The 17,641-nt window shown below is 47.6% G+C and overlaps 1 pseudogene; it reads right to left on the reverse strand.

Moving 5' to 3' along the window:
- Positions 1 to 8,354: 8,354 nt before the first annotated feature.
- On the reverse strand, positions 8,355 to 17,153 carry LOC125980774 (DNA (cytosine-5)-methyltransferase 3C-like; annotated as a pseudogene).
- Between the last annotated feature and the right edge of the window lie 488 nt (positions 17,154 to 17,641).

The raw sequence follows: 17,641 nt of genomic DNA on the forward strand, positions 1-17,641 counted from the left end.
AGATAGCGATGTAACCAAGTTAACATCGGTGAGCAAAGACGTTCAAACAAGGCTTCTACGTGGACTCAAGGGTTTCGTGATCGCTAGTGTTCTCAGCAAGGCAAGACGCACTGGCACTGGATACGGGGAAAGACGCGGGTTATATGGACACAGGAGGGGAACACAGGTGAAGACAGTTGGTCATTGGCACAGGTGCACACACTTGGAATCAGGGGTTCACGTGACCGGACGCACAGGGGAAGGACACGTCGACTGGAACGAGAGGAAATCACACAATAAAACAGGAAGTGATCCGGACGACACATGACAGCATGACATAACCCCCCCCCTCTAGGGCCGGATCCCAGACGGACCCGGAGCATCGGGGTGAGCCGCATAAAAGTTATCTAATAGCCCGGGATCCAGGATATAGCTACGCGGCACCCATTGCCGCTCCTCTGGCCCGTAACCCTCCCAGTCCACCAGGAATTGCCAGCCTCGGCCCTTCCGACGCACGTCCAGCAACTTCTTAACTGGGTAGGCAGGCCCACCCCCCACCGTCCGCGGAGGCGGAGGTGCCGCGGGAGCCGGCACCATCCCACTCTCCCTAACCGGCTTGACCTTCCCGACGTGGAAGGTGGGATGCACCGCAAGGGACCGAGGCAGACGGAGTCGCACAGCCGCTGGACCGACGACCTTGGAAATTGGGAACGGCCCCACAAAACGGGGGGCCAGCTTCCTGTAGCCCACCTGGAGGGGAAGGTCCCGGGCGGACAGCCAGACCCGCTGGCCGGGCCGGTAGACGGGCGCCGGACGACGTCTCCGGTCAGCCATCCTCTTCACCCTGTGGCCCTGGCGGACCAGTATGGCCCTTGCCGCCGCCCAGATGTGCCGACAGCGTCTCACCACGGCGCGCGCCGAGGTAACTGACACCTCCGGCTCGCTGTCGGGGAAGAGCGGGGGCTGGTATCCGAAAACGCACATGAAGGGGGACATCCCGGTAGCCGTGGTGGGAAGGGAGTTATGGGCGTACTCTACCCAGGTCAAGTTTTGACTCCACGACGAGGGGTTCTGGGTTACCAAACAGCGGAGGCCCGTTTCCAACTGCTGGTTAATGCGTTCTGCTTGGCCGTTCGCTTCCGGGTGGTAGCCCGAAGTGAGGCTCACGGTGGCCCCTATAAGCTTGCAGAAGGCTTTCCAAAAGCGGGACACGAACTGGGGGCCCCTATCTGACACGACGTCCCGAGGAAATCCATGAATTCTGAAGACGTGGTCCATGAGAACCACTGCCGTACGTTTTGCCAAAGGTAATTTGGGCAGGGGGCGGCTCGGTGGCGCACTGGGTAGCACGTCCGCCTCACAGTTAGGAGGGTGCGGGTTCGATTCCACCTCCGGCCCTCCCTGTGTGGAGTTTGCATGTTCTCCCCGGGCCCGCGTGGGTTTTCTCCGGGCACTCCGGTTTCCTCCCACATTCCAAAAACATGCTTGGTAGGCCGATTGAAGACTCCAAATTGTCCCTAGGTGTGAGTGTGAGTGCGATTGGTTGTCTGTCTCTGTGTGCCCTGCGATTGGCTGGCAACCAGTTCAGGGTGTCCCCCGCCTACTGCCCGATGACGGCTGGGATAGGCTCCAGCACGCCCGCGACCCCCGTGGGGACTAAGCGGTTCAGAAAATGGATGGATGGATGGATAATTTGGGCAGGGCAATGAAGTGGGCCATCTTGGAGAACCTATCCACAACGGTGAGTATTGTCGTCTTACCGCTAGACACCGGCAGTCCCGTGACAAAATCCACAGAGATGTTGGCCCATGGTCGAGAGGGGATGGAGAGAGGTTGCAGCAACCCCACACGGCTGCCTGGAGTGTTCTTACTTCGCGCACAGATGGAACAGGCTGCAACATACTCCCGGACGTCTGCCCCCATGGAGGGCCACCAGAATCTTTGTTGGATGACGTGCAGGGTTCTTCGCACGCCCGGGTGACACGTGAGCCGGGAGGTGTGCACCCAGTGGATCACTTGGGATCGTAGTTGGGGCGGAACGAACAGTCTATTCTCGGGACTTCCTCTAGGGGGTGGATCATCGTGGTTTGCCTGCTTCACCAAGTCCTCTATGGGCCAGGTTACGGCTCCCACCACGCAGTGAGGGGGGAGAATGGGCTCTGGCTCTGTGGACACCGGGTCTGGGCTGTAGATGCGTGACAGCGCATCAGGTTTGGTGTTCTTGGCCCCCGGTCTGTAAGACAACGTGAAATGGAAACGGTTAAAGAAGAGGGACCAACGAGCCTGGCGGGAGTTCAATCGCTTGGCATCCTTGATATATTGCAGGTTCTTGTGATCGGTCCAAACCAGAAAGGGGTGTTGGGCTCCCTCCAGCCAGTGTCTCCATTCTTCAAGGGCTTTTTTGACCGCCAACAATTCCCGATCTCCGACGTCGTAGTTCTGCTCCGCGGGGGTCAGCCGTCGGGACAAAAAGGCGCATGGATGGAGCTTGTTGTCGGCCTGGGATCTCTGAGACAGGACGGCGCCGATTCCCTGACTGGAGGCATCAACCTCCACCACGAACTGACGAGATGGGTCAGGCAAGGTAAGGATTGGGGCGGTGGTGAACCGCCTCTTCAGCTCCTGGAAGGCGGCTTCAGCCTCCGCCGTCCAGCGAAACGGAACCGTCGGGGAGGTGAGAGCGTGCAGGGGAGCCGCGGTGGCGCTGAAGCCTCGTATGAATCGTCTATAAAAGTTAGCAAATCCCAGAAATTGCTGTACACTTTTGCGGCTATCCGGTACCGGCCATTGGGTCACCGCGCTCACTTTGGCTGGGTCCATCTGGACCTTCCCTGGGGCTATGATGAAGCCAAGGAACGATATTGTTTCCGCATGGAACTCGCTCTTTTCGGCCTTTACATAAAGTCGATGGTCCAGGAGCCGTTGCATGACCGACTTAACATGACTCTCATGGGTCCTCAAATCTGGTGAATAAATTAAGATGTCATCCAAGTAAACGAAAACAAAGTGGTCTAAGAAATCACTCAAAACATCATTGATCATGGCCTGGAAGACCGCGGGGGCATTGGTGAGGCCGAACGGCATTACCCGGTATTCAAAGTGTCCCCTGGGCGTGTTGAAGCCCGTCTTCCACTCATCACCTTCCCGAATGCGCACGAGGTGATACGCGTTACGCAAATCTAGCTTGGTGAATACCCGAGCCTGCTGCAACTGATCAAACACGGCCGACATGAGTGGGAGGGGGTACCGATTCTTTATAGTGATCTGGTTGAGGGGACTGTAATCTATGCAGGGGCGCAGGGTTCCGTCCTTCTTCCCCACAAAGAAAAACCCGGCCCCTGCAGGCGATGATGACGGCCTGATCAGACCCGCTTTCAGTGACGCGTCAATATAGTCATTTAAGGCCTTCTTTTCGGGGCCCGAAAGGGAATAAAGTCTCCCCTTGGGGATCGAAGCCCCGGGCAGTAGGTCTATGGCGCAGTCGTAAGGACGATGGGGTGGTAAGGAGCTTGCCTTGGCTTTGCTAAATACCTCCGCAAGTTGATGGTAGCATTTGGGTACTTGGTTTAGATCCGGAGATCTGGACTCTGGTTCAGGAGACGCAAGGTCCGAGGGAGAGGTGCATGTGGACTCGATCGAAGGGTTCGGTTTGACACACGATACTTGGCACTGGGATGCCCACCCCTTTATCTCCCCTGACTCCCAGTTTATTGCAGGGTTGTGGTGTTTTAGCCACGGATAACCGAGGATAAGCGGATTCAGGGGGGAGGTGACTACATGCAATCTTACTAGTTCATGATGAGTCCCAAAAGACAGTGAGAGGGGTTCGGTTATAGAGGATACGTCAAAAAGGGCTTGTCCGTTAAGTGCCTTAGCCGTTATGGTCGTGTTCAAGGGTTCGGTCTTTACACCTAAGCTGCGAGCGAAAGCCCAGTCAATCAGATTCTCGTCGGCCCCAGAGTCAATCAACACCCCAAGCTCGATTTCCTTGCCTTGGCAGGTTAGCGTCCCGACGGGTAGAACCCTATTCTTCTGCCGGACCACGGAAAAGGTGCTTACCCTCAGCGCATTCCGCTCCGGGCAGGAGAGGCGGAGATGACCAAGCGCCCCGCAGTAGTAGCAGCGGCCCTCCTGGCGTCGACGCTGTCTTTCCTCCTCGCTCAATTTGGCCCTGCCGAGCTGCATGGGTTCCGTCCCAGCGAGTGGTAATGCCGGGGTCGATCTTTGGTGGTGCGTCACGTGGGATGACCGCCCGCCCAATGATGCGGAAGGAGTAACGATCGCGCCCCGGCTTGTGCGCTGCTTCCTCCATTCCTGTAGTCGGTTGTCTGTTCGGACGGCCAACGCGATGAGAGCGTCGAGTTCCACAGGAAGATCAAGGGGAATGAGTTGGTCTTGGATGGTCCCGGAAAGACCCCGGAGAAAAGCATCGTACAGGGCCGACGAGTTCCATCCGCTTTCCGCAGCCAGAGTGCGGAAGCGGATCGCGTAGTCGCTGACCGTCTCTCGACCCTGGGTGATATGGCACAGCTCTCGTGCCTTCTCTCTGTCCGTGGGAGCTGGATCGAACACCATGCGCAGGGCCTCGATAAATCCGGAAAACGAGTGACAGGTAGCGGAGTTCCTGGCCCATTCTGCGGTCGCCCACGCCCGGGCTCTTCCCGTCAAATAGGATATCGTGTACGCCACCCGGGAGCGTTCCGTTGGGAAGTCGCCGGGAGCTCGCTCGAACTGCATCTCACAAGTCGTTATAAAGGCTCGACTCAGCCCGGGTTCACCTGCATATCGTTCCGGGGAAGCCAGTCTGATCCCCCTCGCAATAGGCGCGGGTGCCGGGTGGTCCACAGGGGGCGCCACTGTGGAACAGGGTGTCGCAGCTCGCCCCGTGGTCAGCAGAGTGATGACGTCTTGCATTTGATGACTCAACGCATCCACCTGGGCGGCCACCGCCTCTTGGAAGCCTTCCTGGTTCTTCGCCAGTTCCTGAACTCCAACACTCAGAGCATCGACCTGCTTCTGCTGTTGGCCCAGCTGCGACGTCTGGGAGCGGACTTGGGCGACCAGCTGCGCTGTCTCTGCCGAGTCCATGTCTGGCCAGTGCGTAATGTCAGGCGCAGAGCCGGGAGAGGACTCGAATGCAGAGATTCCAAAGTTCAACAAAGTGTTTATTGTCTCCACTGATGGTCGAACAAAAAACGCTTCACGAGGAGGGAAAAAAGGGGAAACTAAGGCGCCTCGAACCGAGGGAGAAAAAGGAGAAATCAAAGCGCCTCGAACCGAGGGAAATACAAAAACAAGATAGCGATGTAACCAAGTTAACAGCGGTGAGCAAAGACGTTCAAACAAGGCTTTCTACGTGGACTCAAGGGTTTCGTGATCGCTAGTGTTCTCAGCAAGGCAAGACGCACTGGCACTGGATACGGGGAAAGACGCGGGTTATATGGACACAGGAGGGGAACACAGGTGAAGACAGTTGGTCATTGACGCAGGTGCACACACTTGGAAGCAGGGGATCACATGACCGGACGCACAGGGGAAGGACACACTGACTGGAACGAGAGGAAATCACACAATAAAACAGGAAATGATCCGGACGACACATGACAGCATGACAGAGAGGTCTGAAGTTGGGGTGATGTGTTTGCAATTGAGGATAAAATTCCTCTCACCTGAAGGGGTGGTACAGACTGGAGGGTCTGGAACTGGTAAGTGATGAGTTCTGACCGGAACCATGGCTCAATGATCAATCAGGGGCACCATCGACAACAAAACGATGTGATGGAGAAGGCCCATTTCAGTGATATGGTCAGACAAGACAGAACTAGTATCGAACACCAAGACTTTGGACGATTTGACGTGTGACGACTTTGAGCTCACCCGACGGGGTGACGGACTAGGTGGACAGTGACCAATTGTTTGACGCTTGAACGTGTTTGCGACAATAGCACGCTCTGCTTTGTTTTTCTGTGTGACTTGATTTTTTTTGCAGCATCAGCCACCAGCCAAGGAGCGGATTGTGCGTTGCTTGCGTAACTTGTTTTCATTCTTGCAGGTTATCGATTGCATTCGTGGAAAGTTTGTGTTGGATTTACAAGAATATGTTAACCCTTGCCCTTTTGGTTTTTATGATGAACTTGTTGATGACGTGGTTTTCAGGACATGATCCGCGGGCGCCAGGATTCATTTTATGACTGTTTTAATTTTGATACTTGATGTCTGTTTTTGTGTGTACAAATGTCCGCTGTCAGCCGGGCTATAAGCTCACTGACAGGAGTGCGATGATTTTTGTTTGTGTTGCCGAGTGTGTGTGGTGGACAGTCAAGTTTCAAGGACTTGGTGTGATGGTCCCGGGGCCCAGATGGTAACTAGAGGTTCCGCGGGCCTGGCTACAATGAGTGTGGTGATGAGAGGGGACGCTTTGCAGGTTCCTTTTGATACGTAATGACAAATTGGGTGAATGTGTCAAAGGGGGAGAGTGGTAAAATAGAAATGGGTGAGTAGGTTTCAATTTGTAATTGTGATATACAAAGTTTTTTTTCCAAATTCACTTGCTTTCAAGCTTTAACAGGACATGCCAGGATTCACCCAGCAATGATGGAAGGAGCAGAGGAAGACCAGTGACATCTGGTTGTGGTGTGGAGATGACAAATTATAGGATCGCTTGCCGTTCATTACAATGTCCAACGACTGGGTAATTATACAGCTGAATCATTTGCCGCAGTTCATGAACAATTGGCTGCAACGTCGTTAATGGCGTTCCAAAATAGAATTGCGTTGGACATGCTATTGGCTAAGGAACATGGTGTGTGGAATGTTTGGTGATGCATGTTGTACTTTCATCCCAAACAACACGGCACCAGGAGGCCGACTGACCAGGGCGTTGGAAGGACTAAGGACACTGAACAAAAAGATGAAAGATCATTCAGGCGTACACACCGATATTTGGTCTGATTGGATGAAAACGTTCGGAAGCTGGAAAGGCCTCATCATGTCTGTGGTTGTTGCTGTAGCTATTTTTACTACAATTATGATTTTATGCGATTGTTGTTGTATTCCATGTATTAGGTCACTCACTGTCCGGTTGATCGAGAAAACCGTTGGCCCGTTGCCACCGATGGGCCAATATGCCCTGGTGACTCAACATGAGCAGCGGGGGGAAGGAAGGATCGACAGCGCGCTGGTAGCTGTTTGCTAGGGTAACGGGTGATGACCTCATAAATGAGGTCATGAGAGGGAATAAAGGAAAATGTGCTTTCGGCAGTTTCCAAACATATTTTTTAAGGTTGTGTTAAACTTATAATCATATTAATATCTAGTATTAGCGTGCACGTGTGGATTGGTGGGGGGCGAGGAATGTGCAGGCAAACTGCATGAACTTGTTTTCTTCGAAGTGTTGTGGAATAGGCCCGGATAGGGAGTACCGGAGGAGACCATCTCAAGGTCGGTTAGGAACAAGAACAACAGCACGTCTATGAGACCGGCCTTCGAGGGAAAAACCCAACCGTCTGACCTCAGCGACACCTGGACCGGGGAGGAGATGGCCATCGACCAATCATCTCACAATATTTTGCATGTTTTAATATTCATATTGTGTTTCTTTAAAACTGGGCAACCCGGAAGAATGTGTCGTCTTTTGGTGGTCACAAAAACGCACGAGTTTTAGTGTGAGGGACCCGGGACCCAGGCCTGTATTAGTGCGCTTTGTCAGGAATAAATAATTGGTAAATTTGGTCTAATTGATCTACTGGTCTTCTCTTTGACAGAACGAACTCGCAAAATTGTTAGGTGCGCCAGTGTGTGGATTAGGACATAGCAATTTATGTGTTAAGTGTTGATCGCAATTTGGAGTCAGATCAATAACTAGAATCCGTAACCTAACAACATGCATGTGTGCGTGAAGTAAACTTGCACTTTCAACATGGCCCTCAATAGTTACCAGCCCCTCCGGAGGGTTTTCAAGCACTTGTCTTAGAGACACTGGCACCGACGTGGGGAAGATGAGCTGGATTGCCTCAGCCTGCAAGTCATCACTACACTATACATGCGCCCCAATGTACATTTTGCTGGTTAGTTTTGCAAAACAGCACGTTGGGGTTTCTCGCGTCCGTGGTAAAATGGGAAAACACATAACTGTTGCCCTCTGTGACTTTTAGGTGACTAAAAAGGGTCAACTTGATAGCACTGGTACCGTCACAGAGGGCAACAGTCTCATTTCGTAGCTGCCGTCCATTTGAGGGTTGAAGCACCATCCGGCTTCCAGCCTCTGGCCCGGGTGTCCCTCCTTATCCCCACCACTTTTAGCGTTTATGACTTTTCTGTTCATTCTGAAAGAGAAAGTGACAATTAAGATCCAGAATTTTTTGGATCTTTTTTTTTTTTTCAATGTGACTCCAAGTATGTGAAGTGAATGTCTAAAAATGTGCAAAGTACTTCGCAATCTGGCACATGCATATCCCACTGCTGCATTTGAGGACAAGGTGAAGCATTTTTAGCCTTCACTCGAACTAATTGCAAAAAGGATGACCGAAAGCAGCCAAAGCAACATTAAATGTTGCTTGTTTTTGTAACATGTGATTTTACTAATTATCCCTTGTTTGTTTGTGCATCGACTTTAACTTTAAACCAGCAATGTCATTCCTCGTTAACTCAAGTTGGAGGGGTGATACCTGAGAAGCCACTTACCTCTGTCTTCAGGTTTGCTGTAATTAGGGCAGTTTAGAGTCTCCACCCGCTTTTATGCGTGGTAGAGTCAAAAAAACAAAAACTGGGCATAGCGTCAGAACTTCATTAGTTACACGGATAGATAGATAGATCTTTATTGTCATTGACACATGTACAACGAAATTAAAAATCAGTGCTTCTGCTAAGAATTTTTTTAAAAAAAGCTAAAAGTTTATATAAACTAAAAACAATACAAAAGCTCCAGTTCAGTGGCCTAGTGGTAGAGTTCTTTTATATCAAACAAATTATTTTAGGTGCATTACCTGACATGTTTCGGCGGGTTCTTCCGCCTTCATCAGAGTGCCACGCGTGGTTGTGACGCGTCTTTATCAGCTGATGGATGAAGGCGTGGCTCACCTGTCAGATTTGACAGGTGAGTCACGCCCTCTGCTGTCCGTTCACCTCTCCAGGATGCTGTTCCAGGTTGTAGAGAGCATGTGGGCTCCCTCATCCCTGTTGATGGTCCTCGGGCCCTGCTTGCGGATCTCAATGGCCTCCCTGATCCAACGCTGATGTTTGTTTTCTTCAGTGCGGATGACTCTGCCCTTTTCCCAGTCCATGATGTGGTTTTCTCTTTTACAGTGGTCGGTAATGGCTGACTCACAGTGTTCCTGTTCTGCTTGTAGTTTTATTGCTCTTCTTTGTCTTGTTGCTGTCTCCTTCTCACACTCCTTCTTGTGTTCTGTTTTTCTTGTGATGAAGTTCCTCCCTGTCTCTCCGATGTACGATTTATTGCATGATTTGCATGGAATCTCTTATATAGAATTGCATTTATTTTTCGGATTGACTCTGTCTTTTGAAAAAGTTACTTATGTTATAGTTATTTGATATATTCTATTTCGTGTAGCAACTTGTATATGTTTTTATCGTTACAGTTCAGTAGTTGTTGGCTCGTTGAACTCTTGTTTTGTTAAATAAAGAGTCGTTTACCAAACCCACGTCTTTCCTGGTACTTTAACGCTGCGTGCGCGGCGTTGTTGACATACAGGATGAGGAATTTGATCGATGGATTTAATGATTTGGAGTGACACCGATGGTTTGATAATATTGTTGTAATATGATAGTTATTTGAAATACACTTTATATATCGTTATATGGGTCTGTGGAGTAATTAGAAATGCAACTTACAACGAGTCCGATGTCAGCGGTGCGGCGCGTATGGTGGCATTGTTTACATAAAGGATGATCGATGGATTTAGTTAATTGGAGTTCTTCTTATCGTGGCTACAAGGCAGTTAATTACAAGGCTTGGGTAGATGTGGTTCAGCCACAGCTGAACACATTTCTGTCCCTTCTCAATAAACTCTGCTAAGTCCGGTGCTGTGCAGGGCGGCTAAGATTGTTCGTTTTGCAGAGGAGAACCCTTTGATGTTCACAGATAGAATTGTTAATGCTGGTCGTGAGGAGGTTCCTCGTTTCCAAGATCGACCTTTGTGTCTATCTCCAGGCATGATGTTGTTTTCTGTTCTGTAGCTTTGTGGCTTGTAGCTTGCAGCTTTCGGCATAGCTTGTAGCGTAGCTTGCAGCGTAGCTTTGTAGCGTAGCTTATAGCTGTGTTGTAGCTTGTAACTTTGCTTAGCTTCATGAATTGGAGTGACACCGATGGTTTGATAAACGTGTTACTTATGTAATAGTTATTTGAATAACTCTGAATGTTACGTCAGGCCCGTTCTCAGCTCCTCGTTTGTGTATATGTCACGTTAGCATACCGTATCCTGGTTTCATTGCTATCACCAATAAAGACTTATGAAGTGGGGGCCAAGGAAATTGTTGTCAATTGTTGTCAATGTTTGCATCGGGTTCAAACCATTTGTTGAAGAGAGTTTCAAGGGCTCTTAGTGACCCATGTTATGGTAGTCCTCTTTATATTGATGCTACTGGAATACGGAGGGGTGTCTCTAATGAATACAACTGTTAGATTTATCCCAGTTTTTTATCTTTAATGCTTGCTATGCTAACAGTTATTACCAAGAGGCAGCCTTCACAGTTTAAATATTTCATGTATGCCAGAAAGATCAATACACAGCTATGAATCCTTCTCTGCGAGATTTCGGAAGAAGGTCTGCTGTCCTGTTTGTGACATCATACAGTAGAGTGTGGCACCATTTAAATTGGGAGTTTGAAATTTAAAAAGGCAAAAAAAACAAAACATGTTTGTCCTATTTTTCCGCTAGTAAACAACCAATGTGAAACAGAAAGTGTGACTTACTTTGCACACATCGCGGGCACACCGGACAGATGGTCGACAGCTCACTGTCACGCCTTCCGTTTCTGATTGGAAAGTACTACAGGCAGACCATGACGGCAGCTTTGCAATTGAATAAAAAACTGATATTTTTTTTACTACACACTTCCCTTTTACCAACGTAACCATATGTTATGACATTAAAACATTTATTTTCAAAAAGTACATCAATTTATCTTTTTTCTTTAGTAGGGTTGCAAGTGGCAGAGAACACCCTGGACCAGTGGGCAGCCAATTGCAAAGCACGTTGAAAACACATTCTCACCCAAGGCCAATTTACACACATGTTTTTTGACTTGTGGCAGGACACCAATATACAGTGGCAAACATTTGGTGTTCCGGGAAGAGCTCTCATGCTCATGCATAAAGGAATTGTATTTTCTGGACTATAAACTGCTACTTTTTGCACAAGCTTTGAACCCTGCATTTTATAGTCCAGTTTACATCGATGGATTTTTCATGACTTTGATCATTCTGTATGATTTGTGCATATATATGGAAATAAGACATTAAAACACCTCCAGCTTATTATCCAGACTTTCCCCTAATTTTATCTGGCGTGGGTTTTATTCAGGTGCGGTTTTTAGTCCAGAAACGGTATTCATGCATCTACGGCCTTACAGACTTGGCTGGTGCGATTCACATTCGAAATAATCCTTGAGTGGCGCTATCAGGTTGCAAATGACGGCGACGCTCTAGGAACGCCCCGGGACCCTCTGGCGCTGCAGGCGGCCCATGTTCTTCACATCCGTGTAGTGTTTGGGGAAACCAAAAATCTGCTCCATTTGGGTACACCACATGATGACGCCTTTCATGATGACAGGAAGTCCCAATTTCCCTTGAACCATGGAGTTTTTCTTGTGATGGTTCACACCTTGTCCAGCTTTGCTGCACGGCCAACTTCTAAACAATCCTGAAGATTCACTTTTTAATCCAGGGATGGGGCCGCCGGCCAATTCATACCTAGGAGGTTTCCCCAGAAGTAGCAAGCTCAATGTGCAAGGCTGACAGTCACGGCATCGATGATAATTGGAATGCACCCCAGGAATCTGCAGATGTCCGTCTTGTCTCTGCTGGACACGAACACCACATTTTCAAAGAGCCAGAAAAAAGGCCGGTCGTCACCCTCCTTCGGCTTCAGCAACGTCAAAATGCGGTAGAATTCCAAGAAGAGTCTTCCGGTGCCCTCAAACAATTCTTTCCGTAGGGTATTTGCCCATGGAAAGGTCGTTGCTAGGACTTCCTCCAATCAGCAGGTCAAAGGGGCCCCATTCAGCAAGGTGTTTCCTTGTGATGGTGCGGACGTCGTTGACATATTCAATCTTGCCAGCGTGCTTGATCATACCCACCGCGATGGAATCCTCACAAATCTCTGATGCAATGTAGCGTCCCACCTTGAAGCCAAGGTCTTTGAGCACCAGGTATCCTGTTGCGATGCCAACAAAGAGCGACAGAACCTTCAAGGGCTTGCGGCAATGGCCGGGTAAACTCTGTGAGGCTCAAACTCCATGGCATTGTTGTTGGCAAAGAAGTCTTGGACCTTAACACTCCTGTCTGGCCTGAGTTTGAGCTTTCCCTCGCACTGCGTTGGGCGGCAAATGTAGCAGCTCCATGGATCAATATCTTTCAGGTCACGAAAGGTTCCCACCAGGATCTCCACACACTTCTTACAGAAACATTTGCAACAGCTGGCGTTACCACAAAGAATGACTTCTGTTCCGCCACAGCAAACGGTGCAGTACGACTGATAGCCATCTTCATCGTAGCGATACAGTATTTCTGTAAAGTTTTCTTTGCATTTGAAACAAAGACCGCCTTAAAGCAATGGGTGTTGCACGACCACGTCAGGCGACCCGCAAGCCAAACAACAATCTTCGATTTTTTGTCTCTAAGCCTCTCAATTAAAGTGTCTCTTGTGAAGCTGTAGTTGCAGGTGCTTGCTCGACTCTTAAAAGCATGTTTCCTTTTCACAGACGGCTGGTAGTCAGACTCAGTCGAATCCGAATTGGACAATTGGCCAGCTTCGTGAATGGCAGGTGGCACAAATCCCTGCGGCCCTGATAGTAGAAATCCTTTCACTGCCCAGTCCAGCATCAGATTCATTTCTTTTTCTTCATCTCCTTCTTCAATCCTTTCGATTGAAGCAACATCCGGCTTCCAGCCTCTGGCCCGGGTGTCCCTCCTTATCCCCACCACTTTTAGCGTTTATGACTTTTCTGTTCATTCTGAAAGAGAAAGTGACAATTAAGATCCAGAATTTTTTGGATCATTTTTTTTTTTAATGTGACTCCAAGTATGTGAAGTGAATGTCTAAAAATGTGCAAAGTACTTCGCAATCTGGCACATGCATATCCCACTGCTGCATTTGGGGACAAGGTGAAGCATTTTTAGCCTTCACTCGAACTAATTGCAAAAAGGATGACCGAAAGCAGCCAAAGCAACATTAAATGTTGCTTATTTTTGTAACATGTGATTTTACTAATTATCCCTTGTTTGTTTGTGTATCGACTTTAACTTTAAACCAGCAATGTCATTCCTCGTTAACTCAAATTGCAAGCACATGGGTATGGCCATTTTGTCCCATTGTGCACACACGGACAGCCAATTTTCCTCATGCAAAAGCCTTGCTTGCAGACTTTGAACAGCCTTCTTATGACACAGCATTAATTTTCACGGGTAAAACAATATAGTAGATTTAAAAGTGCCGTCTATGCTTGTTTTACAACTTGTTTTCACTTTCATGCATCTGATGGAGTTAATTCATACCAAATTCATCAGAATGTACCTCAGAAAAAGACCATTTTGACAACAGGACAATATTTTTTCCGAGTATCGTAAATAAAAAGAGAGGATCTTAGAATACTTGATTAACTTCCACCCAGTTTGGAAATAATTTGCACACCAACACATCAGTCCAGGTTAAAATAATAAATTAATAAATGAACTAGGCACATGCCTCAGTGTTTATCGAAGATGTTTATCGAAAATAAAATTTCAAGTTGGAGGGGTGATACCTGAGAAACCACTTACCTCTGTCTTCAGGTTTGCTGTAATTAGGGCAGTTTAGAGTCTCCACCCGCTTTTATGCGTGGTAGAGTCAAAAAAACAAAAACTGGGCATAGCGTCAGAACTTCATTAGTTACACGGATAGATAGATAGATCTTTATTGTCATTGACACATGTACAACGAAATTAAAAATCAGTGCTTCTGCTAAGAATGTTTTTAAAAAAAGCTAAAAGTTTATATAAACTAAAAACAATACAAAAGCTCCAGTTCAGTGGCCTAGTGGTAGAGTTCTTTTATATCAAACAAATTATTTTAGGTGCATTACCTGACATGTTTCGGCGGGTTCTTCCGCCTTCATCAGAGTGCCACGCGTGGTTGTGACGCGTCTTTATCAGCTGATGGATGAAGGCGTGGCTCACCTGTCAGATTTGACAGGTGAGTCACGCCCTCTGCTGTCCGTTCACCTCTCCAGGATGCTGTTCCAGGTTGTAGAGAGCATGTGGGCTCCCTCATCCCTGTTGATGGTCCTCGGGCCCTGCTTGCGGATCTCAATGGCCTCCCTGATCCAACGCTGATGTTTGTTTTCTTCAGTGCGGATGACTCTGCCCTTTTCCCAGTCCATGATGTGGTTTTCTCTTTTACAGTGGTCGGTAATGGCTGACTCACAGTGTTCCTGTTCTGCTTGTAGTTTTATTGCTCTTGTCTTGTTGCTGTCTCCTTCTCACACTCCTTCTTGTGTTCTGTTTTTCTTGTGATGAAGTTCCTCCCTGTCTCTCCGAAGTACGATTTATTGCATGATTTGCATGGAATCTCTTATATAGAATTCCATTTATTTTTCGGGTTGACTCTGTCTTTTGAAAAACTTATTTATGTTATAGTTATTTGATATATTCTATTTCGTGTAGCAACTTGTATATGTTTTTATCGTTACAGTTCAGTAGTTGTTGGCTCGTTGAACTCTTGTTTTGTTAAATAAAGAGTCGTTTACCAAACCCACGTCTTTCCTGGTACTTTAACGCTGCGTGCGCGGCGTTGTTGACATACAGGATGAGGAATTTGATCGATGGATTTAATGATTTGGAGTGACACCGATGGTTTGATAATATTGTTGTAATATGATAGTTATTTGAAATACACTTTATATATCGTTATATGGGTCTGTGGAGTAATTAGAAATGCAACTTACAACGAGTCCGATGTCAGCGGTGCGGCGCGTATGCATACGCGCCACATACGCGTGGCATTGTTTACATAAAGGATGATCGATGGATTTAGTTAATTGGAGTTCTTCTTATCGTGGCTACAAGGCAGTTAATTACAAGGCTTGGGTAGATGTGGTTCAGCCACAGCTGAACACATTTCTGTCCCTTCTCAATAAACTCTGCTAAGTCCGGTGCTGTTCAGGGCGGCTAAGATTGTTCGTTTTGCAGAGGAGAACCCTTTGATGTTCACAGAATTTTTAATGCTGGTCGTGAGGAGGTTCCTCATTTCCAAGATCGACCTTTGTGTCTATCTCCAGGCATGATGTTGTTTTCTGTTCTGTAGCTTTGTGGCTTGTAGCTTGCAGCTTTCGGCGTAGCTTGCAGCGTAGCTTGTAGCGTAGCTTGTAGCGTAGCTTTGTAGCGTAGCTTTGTAGCGTAGCTTATAGCTGTGTTGTAGCTTGTAACTTTGCTTAGCTTCATTAATTGGAGTGACACCGATGGTTTGATAAACGTGTTATTGATAAACGTGTTATTTATGAAATAGTTATTTGAATAACTCTGAATGTTACGTCAGGCCCGTTCTCAGCTCCTCGTTTGTGTATATGTCAATTGTTAGCATACCGTATCCTGGTTTCATTGCTATCACCAATAAAGACTTATGAAGTGGGGGCCAAGGAAATTGTTGTCAATTGTTGTCAATGTTTGCATCGGGTTCAAACCATTTGTTGAAGAGAGTTTCAAGGGCTCTTAGTGACCCATGTTATGGTAGTCCTCTTTATATTGATGCTATTGGAATACGGAGGGGTGTCTCTAATGAATACAACTGTTAGATTTAGTCCCAGTTTTTTATCTTTAATGCTTGCTATGCTAACAGTTATTACCAAGAGGCAGCCTTCACAGTTTAAATCTTTCATGTATGCCAGAAAGATCAATACACAGCTATGAATCCTTCTCTGCGAGATTTCGGAAGAAGGTCTGCTGTCCTGTTTGTGACATCATACAGTAGAGTGTGGCACCATTTAAATTGGGAGTTTAAAAAGGCAAAAAAACCAAAACATGTTTGTTCTATTTTTCCGCTAGTAAACAACCAATGTGAAACAGAAAGTGTGACTTACGTTGCACACATTGCGGGCACACCGGACAGATGGTCGACAGCTCACTGTCACGCCTTCCGTTTCTGATTGGAAAGTACTACAGGCAGACCATGACGGCAGCTTTGCAATTGAATAAAAAACTGATATTTTTTTTACTACACACTTCCCTTTAACCAACGTAACCATATGTTATGACATTAAAACATTTATTTTCAAAAAGTACATCAATTTATCTTTTTTCTTTATTAGGGTTGCAAGTGGCAGAGAACACCCTGGACCAGTGGGCAGCCAATTGCAAAGCACGTTGAAAACACATTCTCACCCAAGGCCAATTTACACACATGTTTTTTGACTTGTGGGAGGACACCAATATACAGTGGCAAACATTTGGTGTTCCGGGAAGAGCTCTCATGCTCATGCATAAAGGAATTGTAGTTTCTGGACTATAAACTGCTACTTTTTGCACAAGCTTTGAACCCTGCATTTTATAGTCCAGTTTATATCGATGGATTTTTCATGACTTTGATCATTCTGTATGATTTGTGCATATATATGGAAATAAGACATTAAAACACCTCCAGCTTATTATCCAGACTTTCCCCTAATTTTATCTGGCGTGGGTTTTATTCAGGTGCGGTTTTTAGTCCAGAAACGGTATTCATGCATCTACGGCCTTACAGACTTGGCTGGTGCGATTCACATTCGAAATAATCCTTGAGTGGCGCTATCAGGTTGCAAATGACGGCGACGCTCTAGGAACGCCCCGGGACCCTCTGGCGCTGCAGGCGGCCCATGTTCTTCACATCCGTGTAGTGTTTGGGGAAACCAAAAATCTGCTCCATTTGGGTACACCACATGATGACGCCTTTCATGATGACAGGAAGTCCCAATTTCCCTTGAACCATGGAGTTTTTCTTGTGATGGTTCACACCTTGTCCAGCTTTGCTGCACGGCCAACTTCTAAACAATCCTGAAGATTCACTTTTTAATCCAGGGATGGGGCCGCCGGCCAATTCATACCTAGGAGGTTTCCCCAGAAGTAGCAAGCTCAATGTGCAGGGCTGACAGTCACGGCATCGATGATAATTGGAATGCACCCCAGGAATCTGCAGATGTCCGTCTTGTCTCTACTGGACACGAACACCACATTTTCAAAGAGCCAGAAAAAAGGCCGGTCGTCACCCTCCTTCGGCTTCAGCAACGTCAAAATGCGGTAGAATTCCAAGAAGAGTCTTCCGGTGCCCTCAAACAATCCTTTCCATAGGATATTTGCCCATGGAAAGGTCGTTGCTAGGACTTCCTCCAATCAGCAGGTCAAAAGGGCCCCATTCAGCAAGGTGTTTCCTTGTGATGGTGCGGACGTCGTTGACATATTCAATCTTGCCAGCGTGCT

Source organism: Syngnathus scovelli, chromosome 14, assembly GCF_024217435.2.
Source record: "Syngnathus scovelli strain Florida chromosome 14, RoL_Ssco_1.2, whole genome shotgun sequence".
In the NCBI taxonomy this organism is placed as follows: domain Eukaryota; kingdom Metazoa; phylum Chordata; class Actinopteri; order Syngnathiformes; family Syngnathidae; genus Syngnathus; species Syngnathus scovelli.